This window comes from Protopterus annectens, chromosome 3.part0 (assembly GCF_019279795.1).
Source record: "Protopterus annectens isolate FY-2018-M chromosome 3.part0, PAN1.0, whole genome shotgun sequence".
In the NCBI taxonomy this organism is placed as follows: Eukaryota; Metazoa; Chordata; order Ceratodontiformes; family Protopteridae; genus Protopterus; species Protopterus annectens.
Window position 1 is genome coordinate 13,929,195 of NC_056731.1, and position 24,498 is coordinate 13,953,692.

Genomic DNA, 24,498 nt, shown 5'->3' on the forward strand with positions numbered 1-24,498 from the left:
ATGATACATTATTTTCATCTACACAGCTTGCAGTCCCACACTGTGATTATAACTACCTCTTTATCTCAGCTTTGCTTTATAAAAACAGTACTTGCACAACTCACTACAGCCGAGTGCAGCTCCAGAGTTTCTGCAGTTATCTCCTACTGCTCCTCTAGGCATCAAATATTTCTTGTCCATACTTGCATTAATAATTCCAAAACCATGCTACATACAAGGTATAAGGATATTTTATCTTAAAGCATACATGACGACAAACACAACTGTACTGATATCAAGCCACACCCACTAGGAGGTAAAGGTACACACTCAAAAGACCTGTACTGGAGGGAATTCCCTCCAGTACAGCTCTTTTGAAGAAGCAGCACTCCATCATGGGATGAAGGTTATAAAACTTCTCTGCAGTTCCAAGGGGTGTTGAGACATTTATATTTTGCTTTTATGACAAAGGTATACATTTAAATCTGACAGTACGCAAAACGTTTTTCATTATTTAAATCAAGAAATTAGTGAAAAACAGAAAATGCATTGAAGTAAAGTTTATGATCGCCCTAAACATCAATTGCTGACTTTTCAACATTTATAAAACTGAATGGAATGCAGCACCGCAGCTCTCGTTTCAGTTCTTTGATCAAAGAAAGCAAAGTGGTAAGAGAATTGTTTAAAAGCAACAGACATGGATGCTATTTGATCAGTGCAACAATAGATCTGTATCCTTTCCTGAAATAAGCATACTACAGCAGCAAAGTCAAACCGTGTGAACCACCAGGTAAAAGAGACAATTATGAAAATGTCGAAACCCTTCCACATCCCTAGCACATGACCTGAACTTTGGCAAGTCTGCCCTTTCTGTTCTCAGTCTGTGTGTGTCTGTGCAGTCTGGGTGCCAAAAAGAAAGTAAATAAAGTTGGTGACGGTCTGCCGATTACTATTTGTCTTTTTCTTCTTCTATTTTACCTCCTATGTGGCTAATTCAAATTGGCCATGTAGAATTTTGTGGTATGTTATTTTAGCGTAGTACTCTTTACTTTCTGGCAAGTGATGGACACTTGAGAGGTATGAGGTACAAAGCCACAAAACGTGATACATTTGGGAGGAGTGTACAGCAATTTCTTTACAGGACACTGTTCTTCCCTTGACAAGGGGCACTTGTATTTGGGAGAGGGGAAAAAACTTGTAAAATCTCCCCTGGCTGATTAGCACCCTAGGTGGCAGTCTAGTTGGCCTATGCCTAAGGTGAGCTGTGAGAGCAGTACCCAGCGAGTTCTTATGGGTAGCTACTTAACCATAAGGCTATCATTCATCCGTCTTGTTTACTAACATTATATGAAGAACTGTCTCAAAGACTTTACTACTGTCTAGACATCATACCCTCCAATACCTGAACTGAATTCCTCTTGACACTCAGACAAGTTATTCTGCTCTGTTCTGTTATCTGTCACACTAAAAACTCATTTTTACATTACAACCTAACTTTTACATCTCACACTAAAATTGTATTTAGTATTTTTTCACAAATGTGTCCATTATTAAAGTCAAACTGACTGGACTAAAAGGATACAAGGCCTAAACAACATGTCCTACATTAACCGACTCAAAGCCTGGTCACTATAATAGGTATCCTACAGACTGCTAAGAAGTGACCTGTGTCTGGCATACAAGGCATCCTCTGACCCCATTACTGATGGATTTACTGCACACCAGCAAGGCAAATTGCATCAAAAATACTCAGTCTAGGGATCTAAACCTCTTCTGCAACATCAACAGAACAGTTTGGAGGGACAGATACATCTCACTGAGGATATAGACGATGTGGAACAGACTTCCCATCCGCATAAAACAAAGTTCGTCCCTGTTCAAATTGAAGTGCAAGTTAGATCTATGAATGGGAAACAGAAAATTTACACCAGGACTGTCCCTGTACTACTAATGAACAGATGCAGTTCCTAAATGCTTTATTCTATGCTTGGGACCCCTCAGATTATCTGTATGATATGATCCCAGTTATTCTTATTAGGGTTAATATATAATTATCAACCATGAGACAGGTAAGGCCAATCTGTAACTAAATGGGATAGGTTATTTTGAGGATACAAAGGAAAACTGGTTAGGCTTAAAATGGCCAGTAAAGGCAGCTAGCCTAGTACTTATCTATGAACATATGAACATGACTGTGCTGCAACGAGAAGCAAGACATCTTCCTGTTCTGGAATGTTAAAGCTTCCAATATTCCTGGGACAGGGTTAAAGAAAGCCTGTGCACCATCATAAATGCCACCAAACAACAATTAGATATCCTTATTACATCCACCCTCTCCAACATTTTAAACAGTTACGTTTCTACCAGATTAATGGGTATCAAAATGGGAGTGACTTATTCCTTTCAAATATGACTTTTGACATGTAAGTGACTTACGTAAGCTGTCTTGGTGAGGGTTGGGGGTTGTTAGTGATCTGCAAGACTCTGAAAAGGGCTATTAACTTATATGACCATGTGTTTTTGACTTTGTCTAAGCTATTAACTCTGAACAACCACTGCTTACAAAAGACTATGGTGTTGGCAATTTTTTGCAGTTCTTTGGTTTACAGACTATTTAATTAAATATTTTTCTTGCAATAAGATTAATGAAGCCTGTTCTTTGCCATTAGATTACAGACTGTAGATTCACCTCTGATCTAGTAACAAATTCTTTCACAATAAGCTTCACTGTAAAGGTCTACAACAACAAACCTTATTTTACCTGCAAGATGTGGGCCTATTTTTTAATATTGAGTTTAATTGGATATCACAGCTTCTGAGCTAGTATGATTTTTCAGGTATAAAGGAATGGCTTTCTTTGTGTTAGCTAAAATTATACACAGCACTTAAGTTTACGTTTTTTAGATCCATAAGCCTCTCCAAGAACACTTTTACCAATGTGTTTGTGAGGGTAGAAGCACTGAAGGGTCGATTGCTTTTGACATAGAGTAACTCACATAAGACACAAGACATGCTACTAAAATCTGTCAGGGTTTCCAGTTAAATGTTAAACTTTATATAGTGTATGCGCTTTTCAAACATTGTCAGACTTGTGGATGGATTACTCTCTACTATATTTAACCTCAGACTGTAATTTAATCATTTGTCTGGGGACTTCAGTGAAGAAAAAAAAATGGATATATTGTTAGCTGCTTTGTCTTTCTGTGATTCACTGTGGCCAGCATTTAAATTTCCATCTTAGCAACCTTTGTAGTCATCTTGGTTACCAGAATTAAAGCAAATTTTATTTTTTAAGTCAGCAAGTGCCAGTGTTGTGTGTAACAATTAAAATATTTAGTCATCATATTAACTATTTTTGTCAGAGGAGGTTCTATTTTACATACTTAATGAATTCTTTATAGGCATCTATCTTTCACAATTGCTACATTTTATGGGAAACCCCATGCAGTGATTATATGTAAGCACATTTTATCACTGAACACAAGTTTGAGATTTTTTTTTACCTGTAAAAGGTGGCAGCTCTGTATGTTTTAGGTCTTCAACTACTTTGGTAACAAGGGATTTTGGAGCCAAAGAATTCAAAAATGCACATTTGACATTTTTGTAAGAAATCATTTCATATATAGAGTATTGATTTAGAAAAGAAGCCCTGAAAACTCTAGCATTTGTATGCAGTCCCTTAAAGGAGCACAATTCATGTAAGTGCCATAATGGTCTGGCCTGCAGAGAATCCTCCTGACACTGTCTGTGAAGTACATACCAGACAAAAGTGCAGATGGTCCAAAGTTACCAACATGCCATACAACGCATACAGCAGTTGACAGTCCTCCTGGGTGACAGTACATCGACAGCTCAGCTCTCAGAAGACATACTGCCTGTCATAATTAAGGTAAACAGCTGATTGTGTTTATGAGAGCAAGATTGGTGGTATATGTGCCACAATGACACTGCTCTATTTTTTGTGCTGGATTTTTTTTTTTTTTTTTTTTTTACATTTTCAGTTTAATGCTTGCATTATTAGAGATTTATTTTATGACTTATATTTTGACAGCATTGCTAGAAAAAACATATTACATTATACCAGATCATATGGGTGCTACAACAGGGTGATGGTTCAGTGCTTGGTGAGCACTAGAAAGGAATTTAGTGAGATAAAAGGGCACCCTCTCCAGGCAGCATAAGGCACCTGACACAAGGCCAAGCTGTGCCATTTTGGTTCAATTCCACATTATAAATCGTCACAAACTACTGCAAACGTCTATTCCGGAAGAGATAATACTACTGTTGATGCAGTATATTGAAAGTACATTCAGTGATCAATGAAGATATACACATCATCTACTAAGGGGCAGTGCTTCTAACAAACCATACCTCTCAACCTGCAATTGTTGCAAACAAGAATAAAGACCCTTGAAAAGTCGGCCACCCCGACAAACCTTGACATCTAATTAGCATAGTATTTGAATATCAAACGGCACATTTCCCTTCCCACCTCTGGTACGCATGTGGGATACTAATCAGAAACAAATGTTAAAAAAAAGAGAGAGTAACAAACGATGGAAGAAGAAGAATGAGAAATAACAAGCTACAGCCAGAGTAGTTACTGTTAATAGTTTCAGGATCCAGCATATGGACATCTCATACACTGTCATAGAGGATGTTACTCATCCAGATCACTGATGCTGTGGTCCTCACTATGGGCCCAGTGTCTGGTTTGATTTTTAGAACTCAGCATCTCTCCTCTGCCAAGCCACATGGACAACATAATATAACAATAGTAATAACAATAATAATAATAATAAGTAATAGTAATGCCCTTTTCCCTGGGGTCGCGTGGGTTTCCTCCAGGTGCTCCGGTTTCCTCCCACATCCCAAAGACATGCTGTAGGTGGATTGGACACTCTAAATTGGCCCCAGGTGTGTGTGCATGTGTGTGCCTTCTGTGGAAGGTTGGGCACTGGGCTGGCAACTCGACACTGTAAAACTCCACTGCCAATCATGAGCGGACAGGTGATCCACTGTGGCGACCCCTAACCGGGAAAAGCCGAAAGAAGAAGAAGATAAGACAATGTAAAATATGGGGACTTTACTGAATTGTATTGCAAAATTCTACCACACATGGCCATTTGTTTTTCTTCAGAAAAAGAGAGATATAAGATGCGTGTCTTTTTTCTTCAAGTTATTGGTCCCATTAGCATGCTGGTCATGTAGACTTATTAGAATGATATCAGGAAGGCATATCTGGCATCAATACAAGACTACAAATTCCTCGAATCAGTTAGAAAAACATTATGTTGAATATGTAACGAATATGAGAGCTATTAACTCTCTTTAAAACATTCTAAATGCGGTTTATTATTTGCTTATGATTTAGATTTCACTGAGATCGGAAAACTCAATGTGCATGTTTCTTTCCAGAATGTAAACATTAACTGGTTTCTAATAAAAACAGCAGTGTATTACATGTCATCAGTATGGTAATTTGGCTATGCATTCTACACAGAATCTGACACACTGCAAATTGCTTTAGATGTGTAACACAGATAAACTGGCAATTAGACTGAATATCACATTTCAATAAAGAGATAAAATGAAAAATCAATGTATGATGACCTACAAAACAGAACAGAATGTTAAGCATGCATTTTCTGGTAAGCACACATACATGATTATGGTTATATGCTGCTAACAAAATCTCCCCTCCCTCCTGCAATCCTCTCTTTAATTCTCCTAATCTCTGCTTTCCAGACTGTGTGAATGAGCTATCGATTTAATCAAACACAGCTTTTAGATCACCTGTGAAAGTACACGCATGCACCTTGCGGGTTTATCTGATAAATATATGAATAAATAAACTCCATAAATACAGACTACCATGCCTGCATTCTGCTTCAAAGGGAGTCTTGAAACAGTTTACAACCTGCCTCACCTAGACTGCTACACCCTAATGCTACATTTTACACTACCATCAGAAGATATTCTCTCGTACACTGCTGAAGATGTTTTCAATATGATGTGTGTGCTACACAATCCATTTCACTTTTCTCAGACTGTTGTAATATGGCTACGAAAAAAGAATTTAACGCATACATAAACATTGGCAGAGTGATATACAGATTATCAGTACATTTCATTTTTAGAAACACAGAAAATGGCAAAGGCACTTGATAAAGCTACAACCATTGAGGTTGTCTCACCTGCCTTAAATGTCATTTTCAGTCACTTTTCCTTTACCGTTTTTCCTGCAGTTTCAGGCTAGCACTCACAAATTCATAGAATCATAGACATTTCAAGACTATTGATTCTTGTGGCAATTATCTACATTTTGTCAACGGCCTCCATCATGCTGCACCTTCTTTCACCAGGAGGACAACACCAATCAATTTTAGAGTAAATTTGTAGACACCCATTAAGTCATCTGGGCTATATTTAAAGGAAAGCAGTAAGGTGTACTACTTAACATACAGGGGGAGTTTACTCCAGATGTTTGGGAGACACTGGGTTAATAAACCTAGTCTTCCAACAGGTTTTATTTATCTGCTGGTGAACATTTAGGTCTCTGGTTCTAGTACTGGTGGAGATATTGGACTTGCGGAAATACAGAAGGTTCAGGACAAGTGGGCCTCTAATGCTGGAGTAATCAAAGTAGAGGTCTCCCCTCAGACGTTTATAGGACACTGAATAAGGGGATAAAGCCTCCGGCCTTTCTTGATAGCGCAACAACTTTGGGCCTGTGATCTTCTTGGTTAGAAACCTTTAGGGCCTTTCTAATTATTTAATATGTTTAGTGAGATATTCTCAGAATGGAGAGTTGCTCTTGATAATTGGTCTAATCTATGTCAGGCAGAGATCACCTCCGAGTAAGTGGTATGCAACAGAGTATAGCTGGAGTTTCTTCAGTTGGGCTGCATACGGCATATGTTTGAGGCCAGTAATCCTCTTGGTGAGGTACTTCTGTGGTCTTTCCAGCTGTTGCAGGTGTCTTGTAAGGTACATCCCAAATGAGGCGTTGAACTCTATGATGGGTCTGATGAGTAGAGGGGCACAATAACCTCTTTCGTTCTAGATGTAAACCCTTTTGTGATTAGGTGGGCCACATAGAAGGATTTTCTAACCACCTTGGCAATATGATTATCAAAGGAGAGATTACTATCTACTTGGGTCCCCAGATCCCTTATTACATTTTCTGCATTTAGGGGACTACCACATATGTGGTAGTTTGCGGGTACTTTGTTTTTTCCAAAGTGGATGATTATGCACTTTTTGGCATTTAGCTTGAGGCCATGATTTTAACATCAGGTATCCCATCTCAGTGAGACCCTTTTGGAGGATGTCTGTATCAGCTGGAGAGTCAGTTATGGCCCCCAGTTTGCAGCAGTCTGTGAACTTGGTCAGCCATAGTCCTCCTGTGCTTGCCTGTACCTCTGAAAAGTATATACCGAACAGGTGGGGTCCCAGGATTGAGCCCTGGGGGATGCCACTTGTAACTGGTTTAAAGTCGCACCAAGAGCCTGCAACTCTCACTGTGTGGGTTCTATCTGTGAGCCAATTGGCAACCCATCTTGTGACATAGGGGTTTATATTCAGGCTGGTGTTGAAAGCCTTTACGAGGTCTAGGTAGGCTGTGTGGACCTCCTTTCCCTCATCTAAGGCCTTGGTAACGGTCTCAAAGAAGTCCACCAGGTTTATTAGGCATGATCTGCCCTTAAAGCCAAACTTGGTAGGGTCCAATGTTTGAAGGCTCCCCAATGTCTCTGTTAATGAATTAGTTGATGATGCGCTCCATAGCCTTGCAGACCAGGCTAGTTAGGATTATAGGGCAACAGTTCCTGGGATTCGTTGTGGCTCTACCTTTGTGGATCGGGATAACTGTTGCTATGCACCACTCTATGGGTATTGTAGCCTGTAGAGAGGCTGAGTTTGAACAGTGTGTTTAGGTGAGGGGTTAGTTCATTTTGGAGCTCATGTAAGATACAGCCTGGGACACCGTCTGGTCCCACTGAAGCTGTATTTTTGGCTTTGGATAGGGCTGCTTTAACCTGTGTGTCAGTGATTGCCGGGGCACTACATTCTTCTGGTATGGTTATGGGCCCTTTAGGGGGTGAAGTTTGCACTAAACCTGTCTGCCAGAATGTTGGCAATATCGGTCGGTTTAGTGTATTTTGTGCCATTCTGCATTAACTCAGAGCAGATCTGAGAGTTTTCACTTAGGTTCTTGGCATAGCTAAAGAACACTTTGCGGTTATCTTTAGAGTCCTTGGCAATTTTTCTTTTGAAGCTAGCCTTGGATGATTTTATGAAATGTATTCTATGGTTTTGCAGATGAGGCTTGTAAGCCTGATAAGTCTGTAATTACCTGTGTCACTTATAAGACCACCCTTATGAAATGGAATAAACACTGCAGTGCACAATATATCCTGGACAAAACAAGTGGCAAAACTTACATTAAACAACATAAAGCGCGAGTCTGCAAGGTCATGCTTAACACTATTAATTAAGCAGCTATGTATACTGTTAGGTTCCATGAAAGAAGTATTTTTACTCTTGGTTAGTAGTTTCACTAAATGATCTTTTGAGATAATTTGGGAGAGTCAGGGATTCAGATATTTCAGGGCTTTGGACAGAAGTCTCAGGGGTGAAGTTTGCACTAAATCTGTTTGCAAAGATATTGGCAATGTCCACTGAGTCAGAATAGAAGTGTCATTTCGATTAAGTACAGATCAATATAGGGTATTTTTTTTTGTAAACTTTCTAACATAGGTTAGGATGTATTTATAATTACTTTTGAATTCAGGACAACCTAAGTTCACAGGCTCCTTTAAAGGACATGATTGAGTTTTTCATTTTTTCCTTTGCTTTTGTTGTTATCATTTAGAAGACGTGTTTTGGATCTATTATATAATTCGAGGATTTGTTTTACAGTTCATTTCTTATGGTAGATCACCAGGGTGGTTTGTTCTTGAATTTGCCATGACACTTGGTTCTGTCAGGGTCTGCTGTCTGTATGTATTACTCTAAATGGGTGTAGAATTCCTTAGCAAAGCTTGCTGTATCAAGGTTAGGGATGGCACGGTCATAAGGGAGTTCTGATATTTCTTCATACAGTAGGTTGATACTGACATATTTGTTGTCCTTATATTCAGTGGGGTTTGTTGCAAGAGCATTTGGGAGTGGAAAGGAGAATCTTTTAAAAACACTGCACTCTTAAAAGGCTGTGACACCCTTGACATGCTCCCTTTTCATTTGCCATACTTACGCAAAATAATATTTCCATGGATATCTACTGAAGCATCTGCCCTCCAGTCCTCATTCATGCTCACTTCTCCACCCTCTTTGTTCTCTGTAAACTCCTCCAACTGATCCTAGCCAACAGTAGAAACTTCAGGATGATTAATAAAAAGAAATTTAACTAACTTTTTTCTGTGCTTGGTGGTGGCTACTGTCTGTTCAGCACCAGGCACAGCATTCACAAGGGTAGACGAGGTCTGCCAGCCATTAATATGTGGTATTCTGATGGGAATTACTTTTCCTGTTACAGAATGCAGTACATTTTTTTTTACATAGGATACAATATATTAAAGGCAGTAGGAAATCTGCTGTCTACCCTTAAAATAAGATTTGCCTTCTGCTAGCTTCTACAAGCTGCTCATTCAAAAAGTCTGCATAACTGACTAGTTAGATAAAATTTTGTGTGTGTGTGTGTGTGTGTGTGTGTGTGTGTGTGTGTGTGTGTGTGTGCGTGTGTGCGCGTGTGTGCGTGTGTGCGTGTGTGCGTGTGAAATAGTAAATCATTATTTGGACATTTAAAATCATCATCTTACAGCTTCTGAGTTATGAAAACATGCAATGGCAGTGAACATTGCAGTTATATTCCTAAAAGCAGCACTTTAATGGAGAACAGTAAGAAGTCTCTAAACTAGAAGTCAAGCAATCGTGGAACATTCTAATCTGTTTTGTAGGCTGCTTACTTAACCAGTTGTTTGTAAATCATCCAGTGCATCTTCTGTTTATCCCATTTCACTAGTCACACTACACCTTAACTTATAAGCTGCTGAACTCCTGATGTGGCATTTAAAGTTTAAGATGTTACCTGAAAATGTTACTGCTTAGATCTAACACTTATAATAAATTTGTTTCATGAGCAGTGACATGCCTCTTATGCTAAACTAGTAAAGGATTTTTTTTCCTGCTTCTCTATGACAGCCCCATTAGCATTAAACATACTGCTGTTTGCTGGACAAAGAGATGATGTCTGGGCTGTCAACCAGATAACTTCAGATTGAGTAGGATCTTGGGTGCTGAAGGAGTCTGACAGGGGAAGGAAGGACTGCCAGGAAGGCAATTCCAGCTCTTCTTCCTCAGTGGGGTAAGGTGAATGTGGGTTTGACTCATGGTTATTGCATTCCCAGGTGGAGTCTTATGAGTGATTCCACAGCTAGGGGTAAGCTACCAAATGTTAGGCAACATGGGGATAAAGCTGACGCCCCATGTGGTGATGTAAATGATATTATTACATACAGTTCCCATTTAGGATAACCTGCCCTAGCAGCACAAGAACTCCTCTAAATGACCATATATCTGATGACTTCCCTTCTGTCATCCTTCATAGAAGTTAAAAAGCCACTTATCCTTGAAGAGTGATAGTTCCTCTACCAAAAAGAGATGTAGTGGCCTCTTGCCACCCCCACAAGACTATATCAACATATTAATAAGGACTAATAATTAGTGGTAGGAGAGGGGCCCCAGTGTTTTGCTTACAAAGCAAATAAACATACAGCTTTTACCACTTGCAGCCTCAGAATTTGGATCCTGAGCGTACTACAACTGTTCATCTTTCAAAAAAGTACACATTTAGTTAGCCTTTGACCATCCCTAGGGTTACTATACTTACCAAAGGTACTATAAATTTGAGTAGAACCTATCTTAGATTTGCCTTTTCAGTCTCAAGAGAGATTTCCTTTTGCAATATACTTGTTGAAATTATTGGAAGCAAATGACAGCTCAAGTGGCTACAGGACACTAAAGATTTGTAATGTATACTGTTTGTGTGTAGAAGTAAAGATATTTCTAGAAAGGATCCATGGTCTCCATTTGCATTACTGAATATGTATGCAAATGTTACATGCAAGCTTTTTATGTTGGTGATCAACACAACATAAAATAACACATATGCACTTCTATATTTATTTTGGCTTACAAGAATATACACAGTGATCTATTAAGTTTTACCTGAAAAAACAAAGAGAAATGATGCTACTTAACTTGCAGAGTTGTTTCTCTTTCCCTGGCTGCTAAACCTCATACACAAACTCTAAAATGCACTACTGATACAGAATATTCCAATTCTTTCACACCATGAAAAATTTTGGTTCCACACTCAATGGCCCTGGCCTGCGTCAAGAGAAATGATTTTTACAGAGGATAAACACACACAAAAAATACTTCCAATAACTTTTTTTGACATCCTTCTGACTATCTGTAAGCCTATTTGCTTTGACTATTAGGGCCAGTCCTTGCATTTTGAGGACCCCCCAGGAAATGTCAAGTGGTGGGCCCTCTTGGCCACTTCAAGGTTTTCCAGTTTATTTATCACCCTGTCATTACCACCACTCCCAAGCAACCTCCTTAGCTCATGCTTCGGAGTTTTAGAAGTAGTATTCACAAACTGAACTTCAGTTACAATGCTCTTATCTCAATTTCTCATAATCATGGCAAACTGTGTACCGCAGTATGTCGGCCCATCTCACAGAGGGACATTCAGATACTGATATTTAGTTGCAACAATAACATATTACAAGAACCTTGAGTAGATGGCTGTACTTAGGGGAAATGGTGCCCTACGAACTGCCTACTGTTTTACCCCCGCCCCCCATACACACATCTTCCAGTGTTACCCCCTCGGTTCCATCACTCCATGCCAGGTTGCTCATACAATACACATTACTTTTCTTCCTTTTCTTACATTTGTATTACTCTCCAGCTTTTTCAAGAAATCATGACTTTCTACATGCTCTGAAGTGCATTTTATAATTTTCTTTTCTTTTTATATAACCTTTTCATCCAATAATGGCTTGAACAGAAATTATGATCAAGGAAAAAAAAAATCAGTGTTACTTTTCAATTTCAGTTTTTCTTGCACACTTTAAACACATCTTTACTGACCAAGACAGCACAGCAATTACCATTCAGGAAATAACTCAGTTTAAGCTAGGAACCCTAGAAAGCCACTGTTATACATGCTCTGGGATGAATTTTAGTGCATTTTCCCAACCTTTTAATCAAATGATGGCCTAAGCAAAAATCATGAGTAAGAGAAGTTCAGTCTTTTTTTTTTCTTTCAAGGAAAATATTAATTGTTTCTAAGGTTTAATGTTCAAAGCTGACAAAATAGTGACTCACAAACTGACAAGCCAATTATTGTGAGAATAAATAAATCCCATTGGGGAATACTGTCTGCCTCACTACCACCCAAAAAGACAGTCACTGCATCCCTCTGGTGTTAGATTGGGTTGAAAGCAGAGGTTCAAATGGCCATAGTCATGCATTTCAAATGGCGGGTGTCATACATATACATAGCATACCTCCTCACCCCAACCCCTAAAGGCAACCATGTGCATATGTTCCTGATGTGTGATTGTGAGGAATGCAAAAAAGTAATGATTACAGTAATATATCCTATTTCATTGCTCCTAGACAGTACACTGCCCCTACATAAGCTATAGTAACATTCTTAGAAAACCTGAGGTCTGTGAAAAAATTAAAACAATGACAACTCTGTCCCCAGCCCCAATACAAGCTATAATAATCTTCTGTGCACACCTCTAAGGTTTGATTGTGATGAAAATTAAAAAAGTAATCATCACACCATCTCCAGTTCTTCACACAACTTACAGGTCTTCTGTACACACTTCTGAGCAAGGCTGATTTTAGAATGGCTGCAGTTGAGAACAGAGACCACAACTAAGTCTTTGTCAAAATCCATTTTTACAATCCGAAGTGTGGGGGCCTCCCGACTTCTAGTAGCTCTAAACATTTGAATATTCTGTGATGTATTTTATGCCTTACCTTTGAAATGCAATTACTTGTTAACTTCATTTTTTTACAGTTACTAGACAAGAATTATGTATGTGCCCAGCTTTACTGTGAGTGCGCACAGATAAACAGTGATACATTTTAAATACACAGACGAACACACACGCACAAAATGCACATTCACCTTTAGGGAAAATTGAGGAATTCGATTTCACCTACTACATGTTTTTAGGTGCTGGGGTTAACCAGAGCACAAGGACAGAAGCACACACAGTCAGGGAAGACATGCAGACTCCATATAGAAAGAAACAAAGCCAAGAACTAAACCAACGTAAAGCACTGTCAAATGGCAGTACCCCTCCCTACGCTACAATAACAATGAACAGTTGCTCATATACATCCTCTTCCTGACAAACCAATAAAGGTAGCCACTTATGTGTAAGGTCTATATTTGTGATGGTAAGTGAAAGAAAACATGGCCAATCTGTTACTCTTAAATACACTTTAACTGTGCCCCCCATACAACTAATGGCAAAGCTGATGATGCTTGTGCTAGAAAGTGAAATCAGTCATAGCTAGCTCGAACTCTTACATTGCAACACACACACACATAAAACAATACTAGTTTGCACTTATTTCAACACATCAATACATTGTGCAATATTAGTACTGCCACATCACCAGAGTGGTGACTGTTATCAAACAACAGTGGGGATAAGACACTTTTATTTACTTCATTCAACTGTCACTGTTCCTCATTTCAAATAAGGGCCCTGATTTTGTCACATAATTTTATTCTGTCCCTCATAAAAAAGTGTGATTTGCTAGTAAATCATTCATGATTACAGTCAATAAATCCAGACATCAGAGTTTCATACTTATTGACCAAGAAATGCATGTTGATGCAAAATTAGTGATTCTAGTAACGGTTTAAGTGAATTAGAGTAATATTTAAAATGTGTTTCTGACTTTGAGCCTTTACTGTGTTATTATTTTTGACTCTGCCTAGAATTCTTGAGCAAAAAGTTGGGAGTTAGAATATCAGGTGTTCTGCCAGTATTTATAAAACTCTGAAAGAGAAAACCATTCCTGAAGATTGGAAGCATGAGCTCTTCTTAAAATCCAAAGTAAGCACTGAGATCAGCCACTCTGGGCTGCTGATCTCCAGCTCTTACCTTGCTCATGTTCATTCACTGACTACCGGCTTTATCATAACGTGGTCATATCACAAAACCCTGTTTCGGATAAAGCGTGTAATTGGAAAATGAATAATCCTTATTTTTCTCCCACACAGTCACGATTTATTACAGAGCCCCCTGCAGTGACAGGTATAGCAGCTGCCTACAGCTGGCTATAATGCTAATTTTAATGGTGAGGCTTTAACAAAGTCAAGGGCATTATTTCAGTGGTAAAGCATTTAACAAAAAAAAAAAAATATATATATATATATATATATATATATATATATATATATATATGTGTATATATATATATTAAAATGAGATATAAATAAGTTACTATTATGCAAAGGTTTGCCGGTACCTAAAGCCAGCTATGTTGCCTATTCTGATGGTAGCTTCCCATTTTTTAACACACTCTTAATCTTGCCACTTTTCCTTCCAACCCACCTCCTCATTCACCTTCATTTATTTATTTGTTGACATTTGTTTACAGGGAAAGTCTGATGAAGCAAGAACTCGTTTTCAGAGGAGGCCCAAGGAGAAACACTGTTACTTCAGTAGATCAATATCACTCACAGTGATATAAAGAATAGTAAGAAATGAATATAAACAGCAATAAAATCTAGAAAAAATACAAGATAAATGCATTTGACATAAAAGAGTCTGAAAGAAAAAATAAAAATATATAAAAGGTAACAGTATGAAAAGAAAAGAAAAAAAATGTAGTATTGCTGGCAGAAAGTAAATGTCTCCCCCTGAAGAGTCAAGCAAGAAAGGAAACTGAGTTGAGCATGTTAAACAATAGCACAGTGTCAGAAATATTGGCCTGAGACAGATTACATATCGAGTTAGGTAGCTTAAAGAATATGAAGACGTGGAAAAATAGAAATTTTGGTGTTAGACTGATGTGGTACAGGAACAAATCCAAGAGCTGGGAAGGAATTCTTTTAGTAAAGACTTTAATGAATGAATGCTACTTAATGACCTGGTAGGGATCAAGATGGAGTTCCAAAACTTGGCCACACAGTTGGAATATAAGCTGTACCCCACAGACTTTTTTGGTTTAAAAATTTCAAGTAGCTGTTTGTCAGTTGAGCAAAGGGGTCAATTTGGAAGACAGTGATGGAGGATGTTGCTGATAGATGGGCATAAATCAGGGCTGTACATTATTTTGTGTGCTATCAGTAATTATGTGAATGCTAGGTGATGGGGTAATTCAAGTCAATTTAGTGGTTAAGTACACAGCAGTCATGGGTATGGTAATGTTGACTCATTGAAAATCTTGCAACTGTATTATAGGTCAGATTTCAAAACTAGACTGTAGACTGGTCAAGATGGGAGAGCCAAAAAGAAGAGAAGATTAAAGATACATATTGGCTAGAATTGTTCTAGTTGGGTTTGTAAGAAATGTATTAGCTCTATAAAACATATCTAGTTTTTGGTGATTTGTTTAATACAGTTTCTTATGTACAGATCAAACTTTAGATTACCATCTATTGTAACACCTAGGGGTTTAGCATGAGAAAACCTCAGTTGTCAGTATTGTTTAATGTGGAGAATTTGAACTTTTTTTTTTTTTTTTTTTTAGGTATAAGACTTATGGAAAAATAAAAGGCTTGCTATCTTGGGATTCAATAGAAGTTAATTGCCAGAGAACAAGCTTTCTACCGAGTTAAAGGCATCTTGGGTGATGGTCTTTAGCTAGGGTAGGTTGTCAGATGAGCAAATTAAAGTGAAATCATCATATCATCAGCATATATGTGATGCACGTAGAAAAGATGTGTAAAGATTGTTTATGAAAATGTTAAAAAGGAAAGGATCAAGAATGGAGACTTGTGGGACACTATTGTTTATTGTAAGATAAGGGGAATCATTTAATTTACAGCTATGCCATGATAATATGGCTATACTAAGCCCTTCCACAAGGCAAGCAACCATTTTGAAAAAATTGAGTACCAGTGACAAGCAAAACACACCTCAGACAACTAATCTGACTCCCACTCCTATTCCTCTTCTTTTCCTTTCATTTACTTTGTGCACAAATATGACTATAAAAGCAACCACCAAATGTACTAAACCATATTCTACTCACTCCAAACTAGTAAGTACAGCATATTTTTAATTATCTTCCCAATTTTACTCTTAGCCACTCTATTTTGATTAATGGAGCTTTTCTTTCTCTAGAATGTACCCTGCAGCTGTGAGTCATGTCAATTTTCAAATAAGCATAAAAGTAATACAACTACTTGATTACATTGACTGCTTGTAACTGAATCACTCCCTTAAAGTTGGAATAACTTATTTATATGACTTTAATTTGTTTACTCTTTTCTCCTCTACCAAAATAATTTTAGAGCTATACCTTCCTTTTACGCCTTAACCCTCTAAAACTCTATTTAGCAGGGAACATAAATCCAAACATCAGCCTATTGTCACTAAACAGCATGCCCCAAAAATCACATTAGCCTAAACTTTTCCACAGCCTAACTCTAAAGTACAGTTTTGTACCTACCATAAATGTAGATGTCCGAACTGGATAGCATCTGCAGTCATAACAACTGGGTTGTCCTGTCGTCAGGCAGCCCTTCAGTCGGCCGGATTCCAAAGTCCGGGTCCGGCTTCGGCTGATGTCGCACTTCACCCGACGTCATCTCTGTTGGTCTTCGGGTATAAAGGCATCAGCCGACGCCATTTTCCTCAGTGTTTCTTGCCCCAGATGCCAGTAGCCCTCTTGAAGGCTAAAATTTGGATAGATGCCAATGTTTCCAAAAAGATAGAGGTAAACACAAAAATAAGCATGTATGTACATATATACCAACAAATACACCATAAAAGACTCCCCACCAGCTAGCTATTAGGAGGGTAAACACCCTAGGAGTACCACAGAGGGAAGGAGGGAGGGTAATCTGACTGCAGATGCTATCCAGTTCGGACATCTACATTTATGGTAGGTACAAAACTGTACTATGTCCTTCATGGATGCATCTGCAGTCATAACAACTGGGTAGAATACCATAGCCAACTAGGGGAGGAGGATAAAACTAGATTATGGTGTGTTTAGGATCCCTTGCAGTACAGCAGTGGCAAACCCTGCTCAGGATCTGGAATATAGAGGCAAATTATAATGCTTGGCAAATGTATGCACGGAGGTCCAAGTAGCCGCCTCAATAATGTCTTTGGTTGCCACTCCTCGTAAGAAGGCTGTGGTAGTGGCTGTTGCTCTTGTAGAATGAGGTCTTATGTTCTGTGGAATTGGTTCTCCATGGAAGGAGTAACAGAATCGTATGCAATTTCCTATCCATTTGGAGATTGTCTGTTTGGAAATAGCTTTTCCTTCCCTTCCTGTTGCATAGGCTACAAAAAGTTGGTCAGTCTTTCTGCTACTTTTTGTTCTGTCCAAGTAGTAGCGTAGCTGTCTATGTACATCCAAAGTATGCAGTATTCTTTCCCCTCTGTTTTGTGGGTTGGGAAAGAAGGTAGGTAGGTGGATTGCCTGGTTTAAAGACACTCTGGATACCACCTTAGGCATAAATGTAGGATTAGTCCTCATGGACACTCTATCTTGGTGGAAGATTAGGAAGGGTTGCACTGCCATTAAGGCCTGTAGTTCTGAAACCCTCCTTGCTGAAGTAATTGCCAGTAGGAAAGCAGTTTTCCATGACAGGTGTTGTAGGTCTGCTGTTGATGCTGGTTCAAAGGGTGATAGAGTCAACTTTTCTAGCACAAAGTTTAAGTCCCAAGCTGGTAAAGGTGGTTTCCTTGGAGGTTTTACATTCTTGATTCCTCTGAGGAACTGCCTGAGCAAAGGGTGCGAAAAAACAGGTGGATCAAAGCTGTATTCTGCTGAAATAGCTGATGCATGTATCTTGATGGAGGAGTAGGACAGGCCTGAATGAAGAAGTTCGGCCAGATACTCCAGAATGTTAGGCATATCTACGTTTGACACATCTTTTCCTCTTTCAGTACTCCAACTGACAAACCTCTTCCATTTTCCAGCATAGTTTCTTCTTGTTGAAGGTCTGCGTGCTTCAAGAATAATGTCTTTAACTCTTTGGGAAAGTTCTGGATTAGCTGCTGCTATGTGATGTTCCATGCAGTCAGTTGCAACGTTTTTAGGTTTGGATGCATGATGTTGTAGTTGTTCTGAGTTAACATCAAAGGCATCAGGGGTATTGGCCACATATTGTTCCGAGACATGCTCCTCAGCAGTGGGTACCAGTGTTGTCTTGGCCAGTTTGGAGCTATCAGGATTATCCTTGGACATTCTTCCTTGATTTTTAGTAATACCTTGTGTATCAAGGGAAGAGGTGGGAATGCATATGCTGTTAGGCCTTTCCAGCTGAAGGAGAGCGAATCCACTTTCCATGCTAGTGGGTGGAATGTCCTTGTGCAGAATTTTTGAGCTGGTGATTGAGAGGTGATGCGAATAGGTCTATCTGAGGCATTCCCCATTTCTTTGAGATGGTCTTGAAGATGTCCGGGTGCAGCTTCCATTCGTGGGCATCCAATGTGGTTCTGCTTAATATGTCTGCTAGAGTATTTTCTTTCCCGGTACAAATATTGCCTGTAACTGGATGTTGTAGCTGAGTGCCAGGGTCCACAGCTCCAAAGTCATTCTGCATAGGGGGTATGAATGAGTGCCTCCCTGTTTGTTGATGTACCACATGACTGTGGTGTTGTCTGTCCTTATCATCAACTGGCCCTCTTTGAGAAATGGTCTGAACTTTTGGATTGCCAGTTTTACTGCCAGCATTTCTTTTAGGTTGATGTGCAGGTGAAGTTGATCCTGTGTCCACAATCCTTGCACGCATTTGTCCAGCATGTGGGCCCCCATCCTAGGTCTGAAGCGCTGTTGTGATGGTCTGGCTTGCTTGACATCTGCGAAAGGGTAGCCCTGGGTTTGACTGGCATGCCTGAGCCCACCATAGGAACTCCTGTTTTAAGCATGGAATTAGTGAGATTTCTGTTTCTAGGCTGTGTCTGTGTTGGGACCATAAATTCTTTAGGTACCACTGTAGTTTTCTCATATGTAGTCTGGCAAGTGGGACAAAGATTATGCATGATGCCATGAAGCCCAAGGCCTGCAGTACTTTTCTTGCTGTTAACTTGTTCAGTTTTGTTAGTGCCAAGAAGTAAAGAGGAGTTCTTTTTGTTTTTCTGTAGTTAGGAATGCCATTTGTTTTACTGTGTCCAATTCCGCGCCCAAGAATGTCCTTGTTTGGGATGGTATCAGCCTTGACTTTTGTAAATTGACTGTGTATCCCAGTGCTTGTAGCAAGTAAATGACCCTTTGTAAATCTGTTGTCAGCTTGCTTTTGTTGTCCCCTTGTAGCAGGCAGTCGTCCAGGTATGGGTAAATTTGAATCCCTGTAGTCTGGAATGGGCGATTACTGATGCCAGGCATTTTGTGAATACTCTGGGCGCAGTAGATAAGCCAAAGGGCAATGCTGAGAATTGATAGTGCTCTGATCCTGCAAGAAATCTGAGGTATCTTCTGCAGATTGGTCGAATGGGGACGTGCAGGTATGCCTCCTTGAGATCTAGAGTTACCAGCCAACACTCCTTGCCCAACATGGGAAGAAGTTGCTGTAGGGTCAGCATTTTGAATTTTGGGACAATGATGTAAGTATTTAAGGTGGACAGGTCCAGAATTGGTCTCCAACTTTTTCCTTTCTTGGAACTAGGAATAATCTGGAGTAGAACCCTTTCCTTGCTCTGCTGTTGGCACTCTTTCCACAGCTCTCAATTTTGCTAACTGCATTATCTGTTGAAGAGCCACAGTATATTGATTTGGAGGTAGAATTGGCATTCCTCTTTGACTGGTAAAGTGTGGAAGTGGAACCGGTAACCTTGATCTATGGTTCGTAAAATCCACTTGTCTTTTGTTATATAGTGCCAGTTCTTTGAAAATAAGGTTAACTTTCCGCCTAGAGGAGCTGCTATTTGTTCCCTGGTAGGCGGATTTAGGTTAAGTCACTGTGGCTGTGTTGATGTAGTGGCAGAGGTGGTGTCTGTGCCTCTGTTGTTACCTTGCCACTGTCGTCCTCTGTAGGCACCTCCTCTGGATTGGTTTCTGCCTCTGGAACATCTATTCCTGCCCCTTTGAGATCTTGTGGAGTCAGGAAAGGACCAATTTTTGGCAGGCCAGTTCCTGCTAAACCTGGGGGTTGAACCTGCAAGAAATCTTTAACCGTTTGAACAGATTTTGCCTTTTCTTCCATTTTCTTCATAACCTGCTGGGCAGGAGTACCAAACAAACTTGTCTTATCCATAGGAGCATCTAGCAGCTTAGCTTTAACATGATCCGGTAAAGCTTGCTCCTTTAGCCAAGCATGCCTTCTTATCACTGTGCCAGTCATGGCTGATCTAAATGAAGCCTCCAGTGCATCATAGCCACATTTTAAGGAATGGTTACTAACCTGTTGTATGTTATTTACCATTTCTAATACATATTTCTTATCAAGAGATTCATCAGTGGTTAGCTTTTTAGTTAACTGATCAAGCATAAACTCTTGGTATTGTATCATGTGAAACTGACAGTTTAAAGCTCTAGCTGAGAGAGTAGCTGAAGTGTAGACCTTTTGCCCCATCTGTCTAATGACCTTGCTTCCCTTTCAGAAGGAATAGGGTTTTTAGCTATGGTCGCGCTACTGCCTTGGGACCCTGGGATATAGTTTCGGGTCTGCAAGTGGGGCCTTGTAAAGGTGGTGATGAGTGTCTGGCACCCTGTAAAATCTGTCTGGTTTGGCAGGGGCTGGAGGTAAAGAATCTGGTGCGGAGCAGACATCATTGAAAGCATCATCCACCACAGAAAGAACAGGAGGTATAGCTAAGGGCCTGTGCTGTGGAAGGTGCAGAAAGGTCCTAAGTCTTGTTCTGGAGTCTGAAAAATCCTGTTGCTGCCATTGGAACTGCTCTCGATAGCATGTAAGGTTTCCCCAAAGGAGAATTCTTCTGGGGGGGAAGCAGCTGGAATGGATTCTTCAGCATCAGAGTCTTCAAAATTGGAGAAAGGAGCCTCTGGCTGGTCAGTTATGTCTGATTCATCGGCAGAATCATCAGAGGACACTGGCTCAGGGGCTCTGCCCTAGGTCTCTTCTCTGGGGCTGAGAGGCCCTGTCTGGGTGAGATTGAGATCCTCTAATTAATGAAATTAAATCTTCTGCCAGAGTAAGCATTTGAGAACTAGAGGAGGGCCTGGTAGTAGGGGGTTTAACAGGCACTGTTTTAGTAGTCTTGGCTGCTTTAGCCCTGGCGAAGGCCTTAATGGACATGGCTGCTGGAGGCCTAGCAGCACCACGTGCTGGGGTAGAGACATCCAAGGGAATGGTGTCTGATAAGTCAGTGGCAACCACCGTAGTGGATAAAATTTCTGAGGCCGATTCAAGGGTGGTAGCAGGGGCCTCAGTTGTAGAGATAGATTCAGCTGTACTTTGATCAGTTTTCTCGGTTCGCGCCGAAACCGAGACACTCATGGTTTGCTTAACCATGGTTTCGCCGAAACCGCGGACCGCGAGTGTCGGTCTTATATTTGCGCTTTTGGTAGATTGGGTAGTCGGAGGATCCGACGGCATAATGTACGCAAAATCAGAACCGAAAAACTGTTCAGCAAACTCCGACCGACGCCTAAGCGCTCGCCGGTTGAAGGAAGCACAGGCCGAACAGGCTGCTACGTCGGGCTGGGCCTAAACAAGGCAGACAATAAGAGTGGAAATCTTTATGAGGTATTTGTTTCCCACAGGTTAAACAATTATTAACTTTTTCTGACATCGGCTGAGGCAAGAAAGAGTCCCCAACGGGTACTTAGCTTTAGAAGTCTTCAAGTAGTATTCGGTAGAAGTAATCTCTGGATCCGACCGACCGGCACTTGCGAACAGCTTCTGCTTCGGGCGCCACGCGGCAAGAAAGACTGAGGAAAATGGCGTCGGCTGATGCCTTTATACCTGAAGACCAACAGAGATGACGTCGGGTGAAGTGCGACATCAGCCGAAGCCGGACCCGGACTTTGGAATCCGGCCGACTGAAGGGCTGCCTGACGACAGGACAACCCAGTTGTTATGACTGCAGATGCATCCATGAAGGACATCTTGAATAACTTCCATCATCACCCTTCCCTGATTGCTAAATCTTCACCTCATCTTTACAAAACCACACCCGGTAAAACAAATCCAAAATCTGCCACCTAAATGCCTAAAGCATGAGAAATAAAACAAGTCTAGCTAAAACATGGATTTCAAAAAAACTAAGTGGACATACCTATAATCAATGAAGCCCTTGCAGCTTTCACATTTATCTTAGCTGTTCAAATTCAAAATCTGGAAGGGGAGCAAAGTTACTCATTAAAGAAACAAAAAAAAAAAACCCAACTAAAATGAAACTGGTCACAATCGCAAAGTTAATGAAGATTCTCCCAACTGGTCTGTAATTTCATTTATTATAATAATCACAATAAATCTTGTATGGCCACTGTATGCAGTGTTCTACCATCATTGATTAAATTACTCTACCTTGCAAGAAAAGATGAGCCTAAAAAAAATTAGTGCAGAAACTGCAAACACAAATATATAGGCATCAAAAAGCATGCATTCATAACACTTACTAAAGTTCATCATCATCAAACCCTTTCTTCCTATTTTTCTACTTGTGGCCAGAGTGTTGTATTAATTCTTGCCACCTTTCTCAAGTCAAAAATACTGTACTACTTTCTTCAGCAGTCATTCCAGACAGTTGAAAGCCTTCTCTCATGCATTCCAGCCATCTCTTAACTAGATGTCAGGTACTCTTGCCTTCTTCCTGTCTCTTCCAAATCTTGTTTACCAAATTATCTTTTACTTTTCTACACAGGTGAAAGAACTGCCATGACCAGTTCTTCTTGGTCTTCTTTACAGCTGGGACTGCTCTGATTTTGTTTCTGCAATTCTGATCTGTCCCAAAGTGTGTATTCGACTACCCGTCCCAGGCACTTTGCCTTCATTACCTTAGGCTACCTAAACAGTTCTGCCAATACTGCCTAGGTTTCAATGTAGTACAGCAAAAATGGTCAACCAGTGTTTTGTTCACCTTACGTTTTTGCATATTTGTTATGCGTCTATGTCACACTACCTCTGACAAGTCATGTAGTTGGCTGCAGCAGCTCTTATTCTAGATCTAGCCTTCTCATGCAGACTTCCCTTTTCCTCAACAAGTGTAGAGTCTGCTTCCTCCAAAGCTCAGTCCAATGTTGTCAGTATTCTATTAGCACCTAGTCCATCTTTCTTTCTTTTTTTTACTGCCATGATACAGAAGTTAAAAGCATCTGTCAGTGATGCCTGTTGACTTCAAAGCAAGGGCAGGGAGGCTGCAGGAAGCAACTGATTGGGTGGTGCTTACTGGAATGGGGTGGGGTTCTATTACAACAAGTTAATGCCCATTACCTGTGATTACACAACAGATGAGGTCACTTTCATCCATATATTACTTTATTTACCCACGCATTACAGCCACTTCATGAACAACATACATCTCAGCTATTTGACTGCAATTAACAAGGCCAGTCTCAGGTAAAATGGAGCCCTAGACAAAGAATTCCGCAGGTCCACATTGTAAAGTGACCCTTCCCACACCTCCCCAGTACCCTTCATGTGTCCTCACCATCATGTTTCCATATCATCAAGACTGATGACTCCTTTCTTGTTTTTTTTTTTGTTTTTTTTTTTAACTTCCACAGTTTGTCTTCTTTTTGTGCTATTTCCTACATTCATTCAGTACACCCTAACCAGGCAAGACTCCACAAATGAATTAAGCTGGAGGGTTTGGAGGCCGTTCTATATGCTCTAAGGTGCATCTTAAGAGCATTTTTATAACCTTTTCATCCAAATGGTGGTCTGAACAAAACTCCTAAGTATGGAAAGAAATCCAGCATTATTTATTTTTCTTTCAAGGAAAATAAGTTGCATCTAAACCTTAATGTTCAAAGCTAATAACATAGTGGATCCCAATAAAGTGAGATGATAAATGCTTGCAAAGATATACAAATTCCATCCAGTAATAGTGCATGCCTTCCTACCCATGAAAAAATTATAGAAGGTGGGAAGAACTGCTGTTTTCATAAAAAGCCCATCAAGTGGAGTTAGTCAGTTTCATTTTTTTTAAACTACTCTAGTCAGACATTCTCAAAACTCCACAATGCGTAGTAGCATGTGCGGATTTCCATAAAATACTATAAAGCTATTAAAAATAAAAAAATACAACAAAAATAATTAATTCTTCACTTCTTAGCTTTCTCTTTCTTTACATGGGGGGGGGGGATTGGGTGGCTGCACCCCAG

At 39.9% G+C, this 24,498-nt stretch overlaps 1 protein-coding gene across 2 annotated transcripts in view; it reads right to left on the reverse strand.

Moving 5' to 3' along the window:
* The window catches only part of LOC122796236 (amyloid beta precursor protein binding family B member 1 interacting protein), a 1,476,726-nt gene that overhangs the window by 552,815 nt on the left and 899,413 nt on the right, over positions 1-24,498 (reverse strand). The gene's annotated exons all lie outside the window — the stretch shown is intronic.